Source organism: Chelonia mydas, chromosome 3 (assembly GCF_015237465.2).
Source record: "Chelonia mydas isolate rCheMyd1 chromosome 3, rCheMyd1.pri.v2, whole genome shotgun sequence".
Taxonomy (NCBI): Eukaryota; Metazoa; Chordata; order Testudines; family Cheloniidae; genus Chelonia; species Chelonia mydas.
Window position 1 is genome coordinate 5,767,622 of NC_057851.1, and position 19,431 is coordinate 5,787,052.

Below are 19,431 nucleotides of genomic sequence, written 5' to 3' on the forward strand. Positions count from 1 at the left end.
GCAGAACAATTGCCCCAGGTCCCACACCACAGGGAGCCTACCAAAGCTAATCTACACGTTTTGCCCGTGTTCCAAGCTTAAGGTAGGAGTTCGCAATTTTTTCTAGTGGAGGGGTCAAGATCTTTAAGTTCAAAGGGGATCACCAGCACAAAAAGGTTGAGAAACACTGCACTAAATCACAACCAGTAAGCCTGCCAATTTATTGGCCAACACATAATACCTCCTCCCAATTGTAGATAGCAGTCCATGTCAATCAAAGCAATTATCTGCCTATTTCACTGACAAGATCATCAAAAGTCTGGATGACCTCTCCGGATCCCAGGAACTGATGGTCACACATTAGACTGACACTAGAACACCTTCCTTCCCAGGATCCTCATGCAACAAGTATTCCTTCACGTTACTGAAGGAGGCACCAGTCACTACATGCAGTGCCATCCTGTTTCCATCCTGACTGGTGAAATCTCACCAAAAATGCTAAAGCCCTCTGCTATCATCTCCTTTGAAGACAGCCTGCTTCCTTGAAGCAGACAGCCTGTCCAATACTCAAGAAACAGTACTTTGATGAAATTCACCTTGCCAACCAGCATCCAATGTCAGATTTCTCAAGTTTGAACAAAGTAATTAAGAAGTACAGCTTAAAGCCACCTCCAGCAACTCCTGGCCTTGCCAATACCTCGGACCCTTCCAAGTCAGGTTTTAGACAAGGATATGGCAGACATCACACAGGCTGCACCATTAGACAAATTAGACTAATGGCTGCACCATTAGAGAATAGCCCGTTGAACAGACTGTCTCATGTTAGTAGAGGCTTGTCTACACAGCAAGTTAGTGTGCAGCAAGCCAGGGTGTGAATCTACAGCGCACCAGCTTGCCATGCACTAACTCACCGTGTGGACCCTGCTACTGCGCACTAAAAAGGTCCATAGAGCACTTTGGCATACCTCCATCTGAAAGTGCGTGGTAGCAGGGTCTGCACGACAAATTAGTGCACGGCAAGCTAGTGTGCTATAGATTTACACCCTGGCTTGCCACGCACTAACTCACTGTGTAGACAAGCCCTTGAGTTCTCAGCAGCATTTCACCATGTTCACCAGGAGATACTTGGCTGAGTGGAAGCACATGAAGCTGTCTCCCATCCTTTCTTACAGACTGACTGCACAGGGTTGTAATGGGAAGCTGCCTGTTGGACATGAGAGCACTCCCATATGGAGTTTGTAGCTGTAATGGAGAGGATGAACCTTGACATATACATGAGACTACTGAAGGGTAGGGTGAGGGGGTTGTGCAGATAAAAACACAGTAATGCAAAGGCAGAATGGACTAGAGAGAGGAACGATGGTCTTGTAGTTAAGAAACTGGACTGGGAGTCAGGTGATTGAGTTCAATTCCCAGCTCCGCACTGCTAGCTTTGTGACTTGCTCAGTATCACAATCTGTCTGTGCCTCAATTAGCCCCCTGTAAAAAAGGCAGAGAATGCTTCCTTTTCTCGCTCTTCATCTTGTCTGTTTAGAATGTAAGCTTTTCACAACAAGGACTAGCTCTTGCTACATGTCTGTACACGACAGTTCCCAGTCTTGGTTGGAGACTCTAGGTACCCCATAACACAAATAATGGTAATACGATGCTGCAGTGCAACACCACAGATTGAACATCTGGAGATTATTCTTCTGTATTTGGTGACTGTGCTGCTGCCGGCAAAGAAAACAGTGACTGGCGAGAGAGACAGTGGAGTTGGAATTGGGGATCCGCTATTTCTGTCCCAGAAGGGAGTGGCAGCGACTGGCTTGTATTTGTGCAGCATACTGAAGATCTAAAGGTTTGTACAAATGCTAACTGACACTATTCTCCATCAGTCCAGTTTGTGTCAGAGATGTACGTATGTAAATACTTTGCTACAGTATTATATTAAATGATTGTATACAGTGATTCACTTCACGCTACAATATCTCGGTCATGAACATGCTAGATGCAGTGATTGCATCATTAGTTATTTGTGTTCCAAAAGTGCCCACGTGCTAGTTGCTGTCTACACACAGTCCCGTCCCAAAGTGTAGGTTAATATGGCAGTTGGTAATATGCACAGCAATTTTTCACAAAGCCGTGGACTTGACAACCAGTTCTATTCAGAGGGAGACAATGGCCAGGACACAGGGCTTCTCCCCTACTCTTTTTGAAAAGTGTCATGGGATCTGTAGTTTTTACTCGATTCAATTTAACACCTTATCTAAAAAACTGCATCCTGTAGAACTATGCTGCAGTATCACCAAAGCTTAAGTCTGGGATTTGAACCCATGACCTGCTGATCCAGAGGTCAGGATACTACCATCTTATTTAATATTTGCACACAGTGCCAGATTGCAGATGTGCCTGGATATTTTAGCTTCTAAACCATACTATACACAAGTATATTCAAGCGCACAAGTACTCTTGCAGACACACTCCAGCATTTACAACAATTATTTGTGCTGATTCCATCTTCTTTGAATATGCAATTCTGTCTAGATGAAGATATAAATGCCTCTGTACATACATACTAGAATAAACAGGTTGTGTGTACTTTTAATTACACCAATACACAGATGGACCTTTCTGTAACAGTGTGCAAGACATACTGTACTCCACTGTCCTGGGCTGCTGCCTAACCCTCCTCCCACCCCCTTCTCTAGATCACTACATAAGAGTGCACCACAGCATCAGCAAACAATAACTTGCAGATCCATTGTATTTGCTATATTCCCAAATCTGCCTCCAGGATTTATAGAAACTCGTGAAGCCCTCAGTCAGAAAATGGTTTCAAGCACATGCCAAAGACAAGTCAGCATTCAGAATCTGTTTACACAATAATCTAAAATGAATTTCCATCATAGGAAGATTTCCTTCAAATTGTGCAATAGTTGGTTTTGGGTTCTCTATAACAACGTACACGTGAAATCATTAACTTCATCTGTTGCTTTAAATTATTTCATCAATGATTAACAAATGTTAAGCAATCAGCAATTTTTTCTTTAAGCAAGGAGCGCTCTCTCTCTCTTTAAACTAACGTCCTTACTTCTGCGAGTTGCTGCGAGGATCCTTGCCAGATCTAGCCAGTTTAAACATTTACGCATCGATTTTCAAGGTCACTGCTGAAATATGTAATTTTCTACTTTAGTATGTTATTTCAAAATGCACAGCATTATTAAATACTATGGGGTGGGGGAAGTAAAGCAAACAGTACCAAAAAAGTTCAATCAAAAAATATCTAAGCTAAAATGCTCATGGTAAAAAGGACATTTCCTCAGAAAATTTAAATATAATTATCTGGACTTCATCTTTTGTGTGCACTGTTACATAAACACAGACATAAATGACAGTAAAAGCTTCTCTGCCTTGTAGAGAATCCCCTCCGATCTTCTAGCAAAATGTGGTTTGCCTGGAAACAGCTGAGGTCTTCAGTGAAGGATACCAGCATTTAAAGCTGGAGGGGGTGGGGAGTGGAGGCAAAAATTCTGAAGGTTGGGGAAGCAGATTTGTTACTAGCTCACAATAACCAAAAAAAGCACATTTTGGAGGCTTAAAGATATCAGACCGCTCTCCTTACCTGAGAGATTTCCAGCTAGACAAGTCTGTTTTCAGGCTGAGCAGCAACCAGATGACTAACATGCTGTTGTGAAGCTCTCTCTCCCGCTCTCTCCCTTCCTCTGTTCCATGTGCTCCTGGATGTTTGCAATACATTCAGCGTGTGTACTCTCCAGCACATGCTGCTGCCATGACAGGCGAAGGATTCTGAGCCAGCTCTCCCACTTGATTCCCACACCAGCTGACTGATAATTAAACTAAACACATACAGCCAGAGCCACTCGAACGCGGCGACTCTTCTGGGATCACCAGTGCCACCTGACAGACTCCGCCAAACACACACAGTGGCAGGACAGATTCAGAACATTACTTAAGTCAGGTTTGCAATTCAATTACATTCAAAGAATCAAGTGAGCCATAAATGCTCTGAGATACATTTGAATTTCACCAAGAAAAGAGGGCACACAAAAAAACCCTCTCTGAAAGCAGCCGAAGCAAACTACTTACCACCTGCATAATGCTTAGAATTCCAACTGGTAAACAGCTTTTTATCTAGCTAAATACATGTACGATCCCCCATGACCATAGGATCTCAGTGCTCCATAAACACCTGGTGTGATACAAAAGAATTACCCCCATTTTAGAGATGGAGAAATTGAGGCACAGAGAAATAAAGTGATTTGCCCAAGGTCACATAGAAAGCCCAAGGTAGAGCTGTCTCCTGAATCCCAATTTAGTACAATAGCCATTATATGTAAAGCCTATACCAGCAATCTCTCCCACACATCTAGAGTGTTAAAAAGATTAATCATTTCTTTATTTAATAATAACCAGATTTTTATTTAATTGTTTAGGAGAGGGATTTCTTTAAACTTATATTTGAACTTTAAAATACCTCTTTTAATGACTAAGCTTATTACACTTTATAGTAAAAGAGGGTGTGATCCTTATTTTTAATGAACGCAGTATCACCTAGAAGCCCCAGTCAGGGATCAGGACACTTACATAATAAAAGATAGCCCCTGCCCAAACAGCTTACATGGACCCTAAAAAATGAGTTCAGTGCAAATGTTGGGTGTGGAGGGAACAGCAAGACTGGGCAGCTAAAGAAACTGGAACCACTTCAGTCAGTTCAGTATGCTCAACCAACTATTCTTCATAGTGACCAAGTTTGTGAAGGCCTTACACTCCACTCAACAGCATTTCTCTGTTTGTCTGTAGCATGATAACTTTTAAATGCCACATCAGATCAACTCCAAAATTTCAGAGAATGTTCTCGGCATCAATGGACAGAACCCTGTTGATTTTAAGAAAAACAGAAAGACCCAAAGAGGGGAAATAGGGGGTACATGAAGCCCCTGACCGCTCTTTAGCGCAGCCACAAGCATCTGTGCAATTGTCTACAGGTCAAACTGTTCAATGGCACCCACACACACATGCCAGCATAACAGTACACCAGCTCAACTCTGCTCATCCACCCAACAAAATTTAACATGTTGACACCGAAGTCTGGTCTACCTTACCGAGTTAGGTCGACGCAAGGCAGCTTATGTTGACCAAACTATAGAAGTGTCTACACTTAAATTTCTTTCCCACTGACATAACCGCCCTGCTATGCCGATTTAACTCCACCTCCACGAGTGGTGTAGTCAAGGTTGAGGTAGTTAGGTCGACGCAGTGTCAGCATTACTTATGTCAGCTGTTACTGTCTTTCAGGAGCCATCCCACAATGCCCCACACTGACAATACAATCGATACAAGCACCCCTAGTGAGGACACACACTACTGACACCAGAAGCAAAGTGTGAACACGCACAAGCAGCTGTATGCCAATTTAAGTTAGGTGGACTTAATTTTGTAGTATAGACATGGCCCCAGAATGACTTACCTTCCAGACAAAAAGAATAATAATGGTGGGGATAAGGGGGAATGGGTACGGTGCACAAAGCCCCAGTTGGGAGAGGAGGGAGAGGAGAATGGTATGGGTGGAAGGAGTAATGAGAAGCATGGAGAACCCCTGGCAGGGGGAGACTGGTGGCCCTGGTATGGGGTGAGGAGGAATGCAGAACATGGGGAACAGAGGCACACGGGGAGGCCCTACCCAGGGGGGATGATAGAGGGATCTGGAAATGGTGAGGGGACACAGAACCCCTAGTAGTGGGAGTGACTAGGGAATCTGGTAGGGGAAGGGGGCAGTCACTGGCATGGGAGGAATGGCACGCATGGAGGAAGGGGGAATAGGAGCTAACAAAGAGGAAGAGAATGGAAGAGTCTGGTATGGGAGCAGAGTAGAATGGGGGGCACACAGAACCTGTGGCGGGGGGACACTGGGAGAACTGCAGGAGTCCATGACAAAGAGGGGGATGAAAGGGTGACACACAAGGTGTTTGGGTGGGGGAAAATGGAGGGATGAAAGGAGCCTCTGGTGCATACAATATGCTCAGCCTATACAAGCTACGAAGCATGCAGTGCCCAGGCACCCACACAGCTGTAATCGTAACACAATGGCGAAGTGCATGCTGTTTACCCCTCCAATGGCTTGCCCACTAAGGGATAACTGTCTACTATTGCTACTACGTAACAGACTTCTACCACTTGAATGAAGAGTAAGTCAGTGCTGCGGTGCTGACTGCCCTGGATTCAAGTTCTGTTGGTGACCCATAGGGTGGAGAATTGGTGTCATTTCACTATAGTAGGGGGTCACGATACATGGGCTGTACAGGTCTAGAGGTTATTTTCATAGAATCATAGGGTTGGAAGGGACGTTGAGAGGTCATCAAGAACAGTCCCTTGCACTGAAGAGTGTAAATAAAATTCAATAGAAAAATCGTACAGAGCCCAGGCTATAGAATGGTTGCTGATATTATCAAGATCTCTGTATTTTCAGTTTAGTGACTGTGGTAGAACTGAAATATCTAGCTACGATTTACCATCAGGATAGCATCTGAATAGCTCATTCTGGATTTCCAAAGAGGGGCTCTCCCTTATTGTCTCTTTTTGGTTTAATGCTTGAGACAGAGAGACTCACTTTCATACTTTCTCCCAAAAGCCAAAAGATAAAACTGTTTTCCCAGTGAGTCAGATAACGCAGCCTACGGGGATAAAAATAGCAGAAGGAGTGAGAAATAAAGAGGCAAGGAAGAAGGGGAGGTTTTCATCAAATGTGAAATGAGTGTATCAGTGGAGTGAAAGATACAGGAAGGCTGTCCCAGATAGCAGGATCTGCAGAGAAGAAAACTCTTGCACCACTCTTGTGGCTGCATTAAAACAGAAGAACACAGAAGCAGCCAGTGCTAAATTAAAAGAAAAAAAGAGGTGGGGGGAGAGAGAAGGTGTGGAGGCAGCTGGAGCAAGTCAATGGAGAGAGAGAAAAAAAAAACCTCCTCCTCATTATTTAAGTGGATCCTATCATAAATCATGTCTAGTGGGGCTATTTTTAAAGGAGGGTGGATGAACACATTCCTCTTTATTCACATGAGAGGGCAAGCAACATTGTTCTCCACAAGGTAGTGTCTGCAGACCTTGGACTTAGAGAAGGGAGTTGCAATAGTCAAGCAGAAAAGAGATAAGCATGGATGAGGATTTTAGCAGAGGTGGAGCTCAGGCCGTGACGCTCCTGGACAACGTTGGGGGGGTGATGAAAGATGAGTTAGAAGACCCAGGAGACTGAAGAAGTTCTTCAAGATCAAGGAGAATACCAAGGTTACAGAAAACAGAAATAAATGGAAGGGAAGTCTTAGTTGAAAAAGATAGAAGAGAGTGACGGAGCTGTATAAGACTCTCAGCCACTCTCTCAAACTAGAATTAATTGGCCAGACAAGGAGACTGTTCTCTCAACACCTATGGAAGAGGCTACCACAAACAAGTGCAGGTTCACCACTTCAAACTCTGCATGGACAAGCAAGGCCCAAGTTTGATAACCTTCAGAGAACAAAAAGAAAAGGAGTATTTGTGGCACCTTAGAGACTAACCAATTTATTTGAGTATAAGCTTTCGTGAGCTACAGCTCACAGCTCACAGCTGTAGCTCACGAAAGCTTATGCTCAAATAAATTGGTTAGTCTCTAAGGTGCCACAAGTACTCCTTTTCTTTTTGCGAATACAGACTAACACGGCTGTTACTCTGAAACCTTCAGAGAACAGGGGTTTTTTTTCAAAAGAAAAGGATAAGGGGAGAGATTTCAGTTTTCTGTTCACTATAGGCCTTGGAATCTTCTTTTAATGATGTTTAATTTGCATGTTGCAGTTCTGAAACACATCCATGTCCCCACAGAAATTGACATATGCATAATATAAATTGGAAAAATAGAAATATGATAAGTTTGGGTAGTTTGCCAAACAAACTCTACCCCTTCAGCAGTTTAATTTTTTTCATGATTTGGACAAAAAGTGCCCTTTTTGTAACTGTCTGGGCCCTGCAATGAATTTGATTATAATTGGTATGATAGATGAATGATTAGTAGATGTATGGGATGGCATGTCACAGAATAATGCTTTCTAGGGCACTTTCAGCAATTCAGGTAACATAGCAGCATCTGCCTCTTTAGCAATAGAGCATTTCACTGGAGTAGGAATGTTAATCTGGGTGTACAACCAAGTTCCAATTTGGGTAGATTATATGCTGACTACCCAACATTCCCCTGCAATTTCAACCAAAGATGTTTTTTCCTTCCACTCATAATACCCCTGGGAAAAAAAAAGGGGGGGGGATACTTTAGTTTGTTCCACCCCAGAGATGGTTATATTTCAGTGGTGAGCAAGTGATTCCTGTACAGTCGACATCCACTTTGTACAAGGGTCTGAGATCCTTCAGTATCATTTGAGGAGACTGGAGGAGGAGAGAGCCCACACAATACCTAGAGAGGAAATAAACCCCAGTAGAAATGGATCATCCAACACAGAGAGTTAAACAAGGCTGGACTGGTAAAGAAGAATTTGCAGAAGCTACAGAACTGTTGTAAGCCTCTCCAGTTTCACTTTCTATCTCTTTCTCCGGAACATGATGATTAATTATCAGGACTGGGGAAAATCCAGGGAGCGGAGGGGAGTGATTTCTCACCTGTTGCACTTGTGCCGCAACACTTATCCATCACCCATACTGCTAATAAAATGTTGATAAAGAAGGGACAAAGACTACCAGTCACCTAGAATAAAGCCTCCAGTTTAGAACCGTCCATGAACTGGTGGGTGCCCCCAACACTCACCTAGTGTCATCACACTCCCTCACACTATGGGTCATCTACCTAGTTGTGTTCACTTTTAAAGTGAGCTGCAAAGCATTGATGGAAACTGAGGCCCTTTCTACACTGAGGAAAAATTCACACCAGTATAATAAATTACATGGTATCATTACACCAGTGTGAACTTCTAGTACATCTCTGTGGCAGTGGTACAATTGCTGCAGCTCTCTCCAGAATCCCCAATTTAGTACACTACATTGTTGTGTTACACCAGTACAAATGTTTTAATGCAGACAGGTCTTGAGATCTGGCCTACACTAGAGATCGATACAACTACGTCACTCAGAAGTGTGAAAAATCCACACACCCCCCCCCAAGCGACAGTTATACTGACCTAACCCCACATGTCGACAGTGCTATGTTGGTGGGAGAGCTTCTCCCGTTGACCTAGCTACTGCCTCTCAGAGAGGTGGATTAACTATGCCAACGGGAGAGCTCTCTCCCCTCGGTGTAGAGCATCTTCATGAAAGCACTGTAGCAGCACAGTTGCACCAATACAGTGTTTTCAGTGTAAACCTGCATCACCGGGGGGTTTTGCTGAGAGGCCCCACTGAATAGGCTGTGGGGCACATTCAGTGCACAAAGAAGTTTTAACCATCTTTAAAGATTTTTCCCTCTTGAATCTTCCCACTCAAAAACTCTCTGGTGTTACCTGAATTGCTGAAAGTGCCCCAGAAAGCATTATTCTGTGACATGGCATCCCATACAATCCATGGTATTTTATTAAACTTCCAATGTTTGAGATGATGTGCTCTAGGATATTGTCTATGAACCCAGAACTATGAAGAAGCTGTCAGAAAGGGGAAAAAAAGGAATGTCAGGAAATTTAGTTAAAGCTTGTTGTTCTCCTGAATGTTCCCACTTCCTGGTTAGCTAAAGGAGTCAGCACAGAGATTAAGGTTTATATCAGTCTTCAATTATAAATGCTGTTCCCCTTTAAGAAAGGAGGCATTTCTTTGCAGCTCCGAACAAATGAGAGCTCTGACTTTCATTATTATTTTCACTGAGGTAGCAACTAGAGATCCTGATCAAGCATTGGGGCCCTATTGTGCTAGGCACTGTATAAACATAATGAAAAACAGTCTGCCCCAAAGATTTTACAATTTAAGTTTAAAACAAGGAGTAGCATAGATGGATACAACGAACAGATGAGGGAGCACATGCTAACAGCGAGATGGTTTTTCATGAGAATGGGCAAACCCAACATTTTAAAGTCACAGTTAAAGGCCTGACCCTCTGCTGCCTTGGGAAGCGGTATACGAAGTGGCTGTAAAATGTTACCAAAATCAGAATTCCCCATTCACAGCAGTGGCAGCGTTTTACAATAATTTCTCAGTGAATATAAAAAAAGTGAACAAATGTGTCATACAGGGAAGAGCAATTCATTTTAAGATTTGTTCCAGAGTAACAATCTGACTGGTTGTTTGCGCCCGGTGAGAACATTTAAAAAAACATGGTTAGACTTCACAGTGTCTCTTTAAAGACTGAGATGACTAAAAGAGCCTTAGAAGGTGCATATGCTCTATTTAGGGAGGGAAAGCCAGGGTTTGCTTTTCAAAGGCACTGACAACCTTACAATGAGCACCTAGCAGAATATGGAAAACCTAGCCAGAAAAGCCAGTTCAAGGATAGAAAGCACCTTCATGATAAATGGAGGCATGGAAAAAGTTCTCCAGATCCTGGAATTGCTCGATTGAAGACCTAACTACAGCCAGCATCTTCAGTAGGCAAATGTTTGTACTTTCTTATTAGGAAGGAAAACTCATCTTGCTTTCCTATATAAAGAAAGAACTGGGGGGGAAACCATCTAAACTTTTGAAGTCATACTTCATAAATATGGCACAACAGGTCCCGTACTGTATAAAGAACTTGATCCTGTGGGAGACCCAAGGTCTGTGCTACTGGGTACAAGAGACTGGCAAAGTCATCACAGACGTTGGGACCCCAGCCTCTGACTCCAGGAGACATCACGTATTTCATCAGAATCATCCACTGAGCCCACTGGGTGGTTTCAGGTTCCTATTTTATAGCTTCTCCCTACCTTAGCTCTGATTAGGTCAGTTATCAAATTACAAATATTTATTACTCCACCCATCAGGGAAACTTACTTTCCAACACATGGAAAAACACTGATCTGCCCAGTAACTTACCACCCCTTGCTTCTGGGCAGTTCTGGACACTTCAAGTAAGTGGCCTTGTGTTGTCACCTTGCATGTGTACACACAGATACAAACAGAAATCCATTAATTTCCCAACTGCCTGCCTCACTCACCCTAACAAATAAAATACTGCAGTGCAAAAGGCATGTGGGTTACACAAGCAAAAGTCTGGGATTGCTGTTAGTTATTTTGTAGATGTGGGAGGAATTATGTAATAAGGAAGCAGGAGCCAAGTGTGCAACGAGAAAGGTGTCAAAGCAGGACACTGCAGGAAGAAGGGACAACCCTCTTCAGAGTACAGCTTCTAGTGCTGATTTCAACACCTGGGAACGGGAGGAAAAATTCTGCCATGGTCATAAAAAAAGACCCTATCTTTGGGAATATTTTCAAGAAATTTCTATATCTCTGGGTAAAAACGAACATGCACCAAACAAACAATATCACAAAGAGATGCTAGGCCTGGTTGTTAAAATGAAACAACAATATGAAAAATGCTGCTCAGAAGGCAAAGACTTTGAAGATAGTGACGTGGACACATTTGAACAATCTAGATCAATTGGTTACTCAACTCATTACGGACTGTCTTCCATGTCTTACTATATGAGTAAATGATAACTTCAATTATTGTCATAAATTTGTGGTTTTGGTAGATTACTTAAGAATATGAAAATATGTGTGTTCAAAATATAATTGGTATGATTACTGTGGAAGTATTTATCAATTACATTTTTACTGTTACTACTGAACATCTGGAATAATTTTTATTGCTCAATATCATCAAATATCCTAGACAAAGATTTCCTGTTTAAATGTAGTTTTATTAGGCATTTGTGAACTTTAACATTTAAAAACACTTTCAAGCTGTTTGGTATGCTGCTAGAGATAAGAGTTTACACAGATTTTGATAATCATGTATGAGTTATTTTCCCCCATATGATTTGGTTTGGAATAAATTATATCATTTAAACAATGGTACAAACAGCTGCAGTAAGAGGAATCTTTCATTTACCATCTCTCTCTCTTTTTTTTAAAGCCACTCACTGAGAAATACTCAGTGGCAGTGACTTTTTTTAAAAATCATTTTCTTTAGGGTCCAGCTTACACATAAGAAGTTATGAACATCCATCATCTGCGATGTGAAAAACTTCAGAGTCATTTGCTGGTACCACCACCACCAGCACTGCAACTAAACATACATCAGACAGTAAATACCTTCAACTCTCCTCCCACTCTGCCAAAAAGCCTTCATCCTCCAGTAAAATCATAGATGAGCTCATAATCAGGACCAGCAAATTCCAGCAAGGCTCCACAGATAAAAAGATTGTTTGGTTCATTTATGCAGCAAATTCTCCCTTTCATCTTATTCAGAACAAACTTTACATTGACAGGGTTCAATCACTAAAACTAGACTACTCTCCACTCAGCAGAGCAGACACTGCTGAAAATTGCCGGTTATGAGTGTATCAGAGGAGAATTGAACAGTGCAAAAAAGATTGAAGAGAAATTTGTTAATCTGAGTCTTGATGGGTGCAGCAATGTACACAATGATTCTGTCATATGTGCCTGTGTGACAACAGAAGAAGGGGTTGTCTATCTTACAGAAACAACGGGTACATGAGGAAATGCCCTTATAGCAGAATACTTAAAAGTAGCAGTAAAAGCCATAACCAACTGAACAAAAAGTCAAGTGTGTAGCTTTGTCACAGACGATGCAAATGTAGCAAAGATGAGAAGAAATCTAGAAGAAGATTATGAAGGAAACCTAAAACTTTCAACATATGGGTACAGTGCTCATCTGATGCTGACTTTACACAAAGACTAAAGTACAGTAGAACCTCAGAGTTACGAACACCTCGGGAATGGAGATTGTTCATAACTCTGAACAAAATGTTATGGTTGTTCTTTCAAAAGTTTACAACTGAATACTGACTTAATACTCTTTGCAAACTTTACCATGCAGAAAAAAATACTGCTTTTAACTGTCTTTAATTTAAGTGAATCAAGCACAGAAACAGTTTCCTTACCTTGTCAATTTCTTTAAAAAAATTCCCTTTTTTATTTTAGTAGTTTAGGTTTAACACAATGCTGTACTGTATTTGCTTTTTTTAGCCTCTGCCTGATTGTGTACTTCTGGTTCCAAATTAGGTGTGTGTGGTTGACTGGTCAGTTCATAACTGAGGTTCTACAGTACAGCTCTAGGTAACATGGGAAAGTACACGATAACAAGACTTGTGGATAGCAGAAAGCAGCAGATGTGGTATATTTTGACTTTAGTGAGCCTTTTGATACTTTCTCACATGTCCTTCTCATAAACAAACTAGGGAAATGTAACCTAGATGGAGCTACTATAAGGTGGATGTATAACTGGTCGAAAAACTGTTCCAAGAGAGTAGCTATCCATGATTCATTATAAAGCTGGATGGGCATATCAAGTAGGGTCCCGCAGGGATCAGTTCTGGGTCTGGTTCTGTTCAATTCTTCATCAATTATTTAGATGGCACAGAGAGTACACTTAGTTTATGGGGATAATATCAAGCTGGGAGGGGTTGTAAGTGCTTTGGAGAATAGGATTAAAATTGAAAATGGTCTGGACAAACTGGAGAAATTGTCTGAAGTAAATTGAATTTCATCCTATTAGGAAAAATGCAAAGTACTCCACTTAGGAAGGAACAATCAGCTGCACACATACAAAATGGGAAATGACTGCCCAAGAACAGAAGGTTATAGTGGATCACAAGCTAAATATGAGTCAACAGTGTAACACTGTTGCAAAAAAAACCAAACATCGTTCTGGAATGTATTAGCAGGAGTGTTGTAAACAAAACACTAGTAGTAATTCTTCTGTTCTACTTTGAACTGATTACGCCTCAACTGGAGTATTGTGTCCAGTTCTGGGCACCACATTTCAGGAAAGATGTGGACAAATTGGAGAAAGCCCAGAGATGAGCAACAAAAATGATTAAAGGTCTAGAAAACATAACCTATGAAGGAAGTTTGAAAAAACTGGGTTTGTTTAGTCTGGAGAAGACTGAGAGGGGACATGATAACAGTTTTCAAGAACATAAAAGGTAGTTCCAGGGAGGAAGGGAAAAAAATTGTTCTCTTTAACCTTTAAGAATAGGGCAAGAAGCAACGGGCTTAAAGTGCAGAAAGGGTGGTTTAGGTTGGACATTTGGAAAAACTTCCTAACTGTCAGGGTAGTTAAGCAATGGAATAAATTGCCTAGGGAGGTTGTGGAATCTCCATCATTGGAGATTTTTAAGAGCAGGTTAGACAAACACCTGTCAGGGATGGTCTAGATAATACTTAGTCCCGCCATGAGTGCAGGGAACTGGACTAGAAGACCTCTTGAAGTCCCTTCCAGACCTACGATTCTATGAATAAAGGAAAATGCTGCTGAAATTGCAAAATACTCCCATAACAACCATTTTGCTTCAGCTTCACTGAAGAGAGCAGGAGGATCCAAACTAATTCTCCCCCAAGATGTGCAATGGAATTCAGTGGCTGATTGTTTTGAGCTATTTATTATGAATTGGCCTATTCTGATGACAATTTGTGATAATCACTGGACTAAAGAGAAATGTAGAAGATTTGCTGAATATACTGAAACCTATTTCCATAGCCTTGGATAAACTGAAGAGAGATGGCTGCTGCATTGCTGATGCTGTTGAAATTTGGAAAGAACTTCAAGATAAATTGCAGGCAGTAAAGAAGTGTATGGATCAAGCACTTATTCCACTTCAATTTCTTTGTCAATATTCTCAACTCAAAGTACCACAGTAGATGCCTAACTGCTGAAGAAGTGCCATGCCATGGGCATCTAATCACCACTCATCAACCATAACAAATTTCAGGGCTGGAGGTGAACCATTCAAGCAGTACGTGTTTGCTGCTGATGTTTTAAAGAAAGTCAAACCACTGAACTGGCGGAAGTCACTAGCTAAACACCTGGAACCAGAGTTTGTCGAAGTGCTAAACCAGCTTTTGAAAGCAGTACCTCTTATGCAGGCACAGAAAGAATATCTTCTTCGCGTGGACCAATTCACTCGAAGTTGAGAAACCGACTGGGAGTTGAAAAAGCAGGAAAACTTGTCTCTCTCTCTTCCAGTCTATGAATAACAATGAGGAGGGAGGGGATAAAATCTGCTAGTTTTAAAAGTTTGAAGGACAACCTAAGAAACTTAGGAGATGGTTGTCTCATTTTCAAGAGACTTAGCAAGTAGGAACTTACACTGCAGTCACTTTCACTTAGACATATTTGAAAATTCTCCCAGGCTGACCTGAAATCAGTTTAATTCGCTGACTAGAGTTAATAACTCTGTTTAATAAATCACTTAGTTGTAAATGTGAAACATATTTTGATAAGAACAAGTTTATGTATCCAAAACATTTCACATTGTTTTGTTTAATATAAATTTTATATGCTGTTTTGTATGTTTATTTAAATCCCAGTTACCATACTAATGCAGCTTGACACAAAAATCATGAGTTACTTACATAGTAAATAAGCAATATATCATTCACCATTTTCTAACATATTAAAAATGTACAATGAATAAAACTGAAAATATTAAGCTATATAATTTACATAATATATTTACATTTATATTTAATTTACATAATAAAATGTATATAGTTATAATGTACCTTTCTAGGTAGCAAAAAGATGTATTAAATCTAGTGTAAAGGTTCTGTTTAGTTATACATTAACATGTTTTAATAGTTATATCAACCATTTTTTTTTTAGAAAATAACTGGAAGTACAAATGGAAAAGTGATTAGATTTGATTATTTAAATGTAGGCTTTCCACTTCCTGATTTAAATCATTATTTAAATTGCTGATTTAAATCAATCCACCCAGTTGTGTGTCAACTCTTAGGTCTATTGGTCTGGTCTCAACCATTTTGACTTGCAATTTACATATGAAAACTGCATACAGGATTCTATCATCAATATTCTCATCAGAAGTATATCCTCTCTTCAGTATTCCATCCAATCTAAGCAAGAAAAGGGATTGCAAGTTACTCGGAGTAGAAAGCAGACCTGGTTCTATTGCATCATTCACCTCCCTCAGAGATAATTACTCTAACATGCCAGCCTCCTTAATTGGAAAGAAACCCTGTTTATAACCCACAAATTATTCATGGAGACTAATCATCCACCAAGAGGCATATTCTTCCTTTGTGCTTTGTTGGCCTCTGTAAACTCTAAAAGCGTCCTGGTCTGGGTTACAACCAGCTTGCAGACTGACAGATGCTTCCTCACTGTGACAGCAGCATCTCTTTGGCCCACCTACAAGTGACCACGGACTACAACTGGAGAATTACCACAACAGACTATAAAACAACAAAGCACAAGTGTACAAGACACAGCACATTGTACCGGTGATGGACACTGACCTTAAACCTGCGTGATGAAGCTAACATCCTTTGACAGTTGCTCTTTCAAATAATACTAACAGCAACCACAGACAGAAGAGAACATAAGAATGGCCATATTAGATTAGACCAATGGTCCATCCAGCCCAGTATCCTGTCTTCCATTAGTGGCTGGGCAAGATGCTTCAGAAGGAATGAACAGAACGAGGCGATTATCTAGTGATTCATCCTCTGTCATCCAGTCCCAGCTTCTGGCGGTCAGAGGTTTGGGGACACCCAGAGCATGGGGTTGCATCCTTCACCATCTTGGCTCACAGCCATTGTTGGATCTATCCTCAATTAACTTATCTAATTCTTTTTTTAAACCGGTTACACCTTTGGCCTTCACAACATCCCGTCAATGAGTTCCACAGTTTGACCATGCATCGTGCGAAGAAACACTTCCTTAGGTTTGTTTTAAAACTGCTGCCTATTGGGTGACCCCTGGCTCTTGTGTTATGTGAAGGGGTAAATAACACTTCCTTATTCACTTCCTTCACACCAGTCATGATTTTATAGACCTCTTTCATATTTTTCCCACTCCCACCCACCCCATCATCTCTTTCCAGCCTGAACAGTCCCAGTCTTTTTAGATCTCTCTTTATAGGGAAACCATTCCATTCCCCTAATTATTTTTGTTGTCCTTCTCTGTACTTTTTCCAATTCTAAGATATCTTTTTTGACATGGGGTGACTAGAACTGCATGCAGTATTGAAGGTGTGGGTGTATCATGGATTTATATAGAGTCATCATCATATTCACGGTCTTATCTGTACCTTTTCCTAATGATTTCTAACATTCTATTCAGGGGGGTGTTTGACTATCGCTGAACACTGAGTGGATGTTTTCAAGAAATATCCACAGCTTACTTAGAACACATTATTGTTTATGTACAGTTGGAATCATGTTTTCCTATATGCCTTTGTTTGCATTTATCAACACTGAATTTCATCTGCAACTTTGCAGCCCAATCACCCAGTTTTGTGACACCCCTTTGTAACTCTTCGCAGTCAGCTTTGAACTTATCTATCTTGAGTAATTTTGTATCTGCAAATTTTGCCATCTCATTGTTAACCCCTTTTTCCAGATCATTTCTGAATACGTTGAACAGCAGTGGTGCCAGTACAGATCCGTGGGAACCATTTATTCCTGCCCTTTGTTTTCTGGCTTTTAACCATTTATAGATCCAAGAGAGAACCTTCCCTCTTATCTCATGACTGCTTACTTTGCTCCAAAGCCTTTGGTGAAGGATCTTGTGAAAGGCTTTCTGAAAGTCCAAATACACTTTATCAACTGGATCACCCCTTTTGTCCTCCTCAAAAAAACCTAATAGATTGGTGAGGCATGATTTCCCTTTACAAAAGCTGTGCTGACTCTTCTTCAACCTACTGCGTTCATCTGTGTGTCTAATTATTCTGTTCTTTAGTATATTTTTTGCCTGATATCGAAGTGAGGCTTATTGACCTATAATTGCCAGGATCGCCTCTGGAGCCCTTTTAAAAACAGTTGGTGTAACATTAGCTATCCTCCAGTCATCTGGTACAGAGGCTGATTTAAGGGATAGGTTACATACCACACTTAGTACTTCCACAATTTCAAATGAGAGTTCCTTCAGAACTCCTGGGTGAATACTATCGGATCCTGATGACTTCTTATTGTTTAGTTTATCAATTTGTTCCCAAACCTCCTCTATTAGACACCTCAAGGTGTGATGGTTCCTCAGATTTGTCACCTAAAAAGAATGGTTTCTGTCCTCTCCAAGCAGAAAATGGTAGACAAGGAACAACCAAGGAAATACATCTGAGTGAAGATATTAACTGCACTGAGAGGGAGAAAAAGAAAAAGTTTCAAGTCCTTGTGTCCATTTCAGACAATGAAGTCAGACCTCTGCAATTCAAGAACAGGTTTGTTCTCCTGCTACCCTCAGTACACTGTAAGAAACGTTACAATTTTTATATATTATGGTTAGTTTCTGAATTCAGAAGATGAAGTTTGTTACACGTTTATCTTAAATGACTGTCAGCACTTAATATTTCTATTTAGTCCAGTCCAAAAGCCTACACTTTAATTAAGTTCACAGTTTGATTTAAAAGCATGCCAACTACATTTGTGAGCAAGATGCCTTTCTCAGCCTGCTCTATTAAATCCACACATACATACAAGACCAAACTTACCCCCATATTGAGGTTTGGCTTTATTAAGTAAGAAATCAACAATACAATAAAGTTCATGTCAAACTTTCTCCCTAGGGTTTCTCCCTCAGGACTGCTCGGTCCACACCCTGTATTTTCCCAGACAGGCACTCCTATCTCCCTTATAACTAGGGGGGATTATAAGACACTTCCACCAGTGATTTAGCAAAATCCATGTAACCCTCTTCACAGCCAGATCAATGCCTGTTAACAGGGTGGAGTATTTGAGGAAATCTCTGGCAGTACAATACAACTGTGTATATTACATGGCAGAATTATCTTTCATAAGTCACAGGTTACAACCAGAGTTCAGGAAATAGTGTGGTTTTCAGAACCATCTTATACAGATGAAACCAAAAATCTTTTGTGCCCTCCCATAAAAGGTCTATGAAAAACAAATCCTTACTCATCATTGTGCCTAGGACCACCAGACTAGTTTGATAGGGCATTGTAGATAAATATCCAGCGATTTTAAGTCCAGACCTAAGTTTGATTTTTCAGTATCTGCTACGGTTTTGAAAAGGCACAGTTAACAACCCACTCACTCCTGATTGTAAATATGGCTACCTATTCTAAAATTACAGTGGTCCTTCTATTCACTACCCAAACTCCATGTAAGCAGCTACAAATTTCTGTCACACTGCCTGCATTGAGCATTTCAAATTTTGCCCTGGAGAGATCCTATCTTTCCGAGTGAGATACTTAGTCACAACTGAGAAATAAGCCAGCTCTGGTTTTAATATGAACAAAGGCCACCAAGTGGGTGAATGATGAAATTTGCTTGCTATTTTTGCAATGCAGCCTTCTGCACGCTAGGGAGAACCCTGAAACAACCTATTCTTCTCAGGACTTCAGATTGGGC

General features: G+C 41.0%; 1 protein-coding gene across 22 annotated transcripts in view; it reads right to left on the bottom strand.

Annotated features, from left to right (window-relative positions):
- NCOA1 (nuclear receptor coactivator 1) overlaps nt 1-19,431 on the bottom strand; it is a 353,482-nt gene that overhangs the window by 188,021 nt on the left and 146,030 nt on the right. The window contains exon 1 of one of the 22 annotated variants that reach the window (XM_037893806.2): nt 14,957-14,979. The exons of 20 other annotated variants lie outside the window; for them this stretch is intronic. The gene's annotated coding sequence lies outside the window, so the exon portion shown is untranslated. Of the gene's footprint in view, nt 1-3,583; nt 3,710-14,956; nt 14,980-19,431 lie in introns of those variants that run through there. One more of the 22 variants, XM_037893805.2, reaches the window with a different exon arrangement.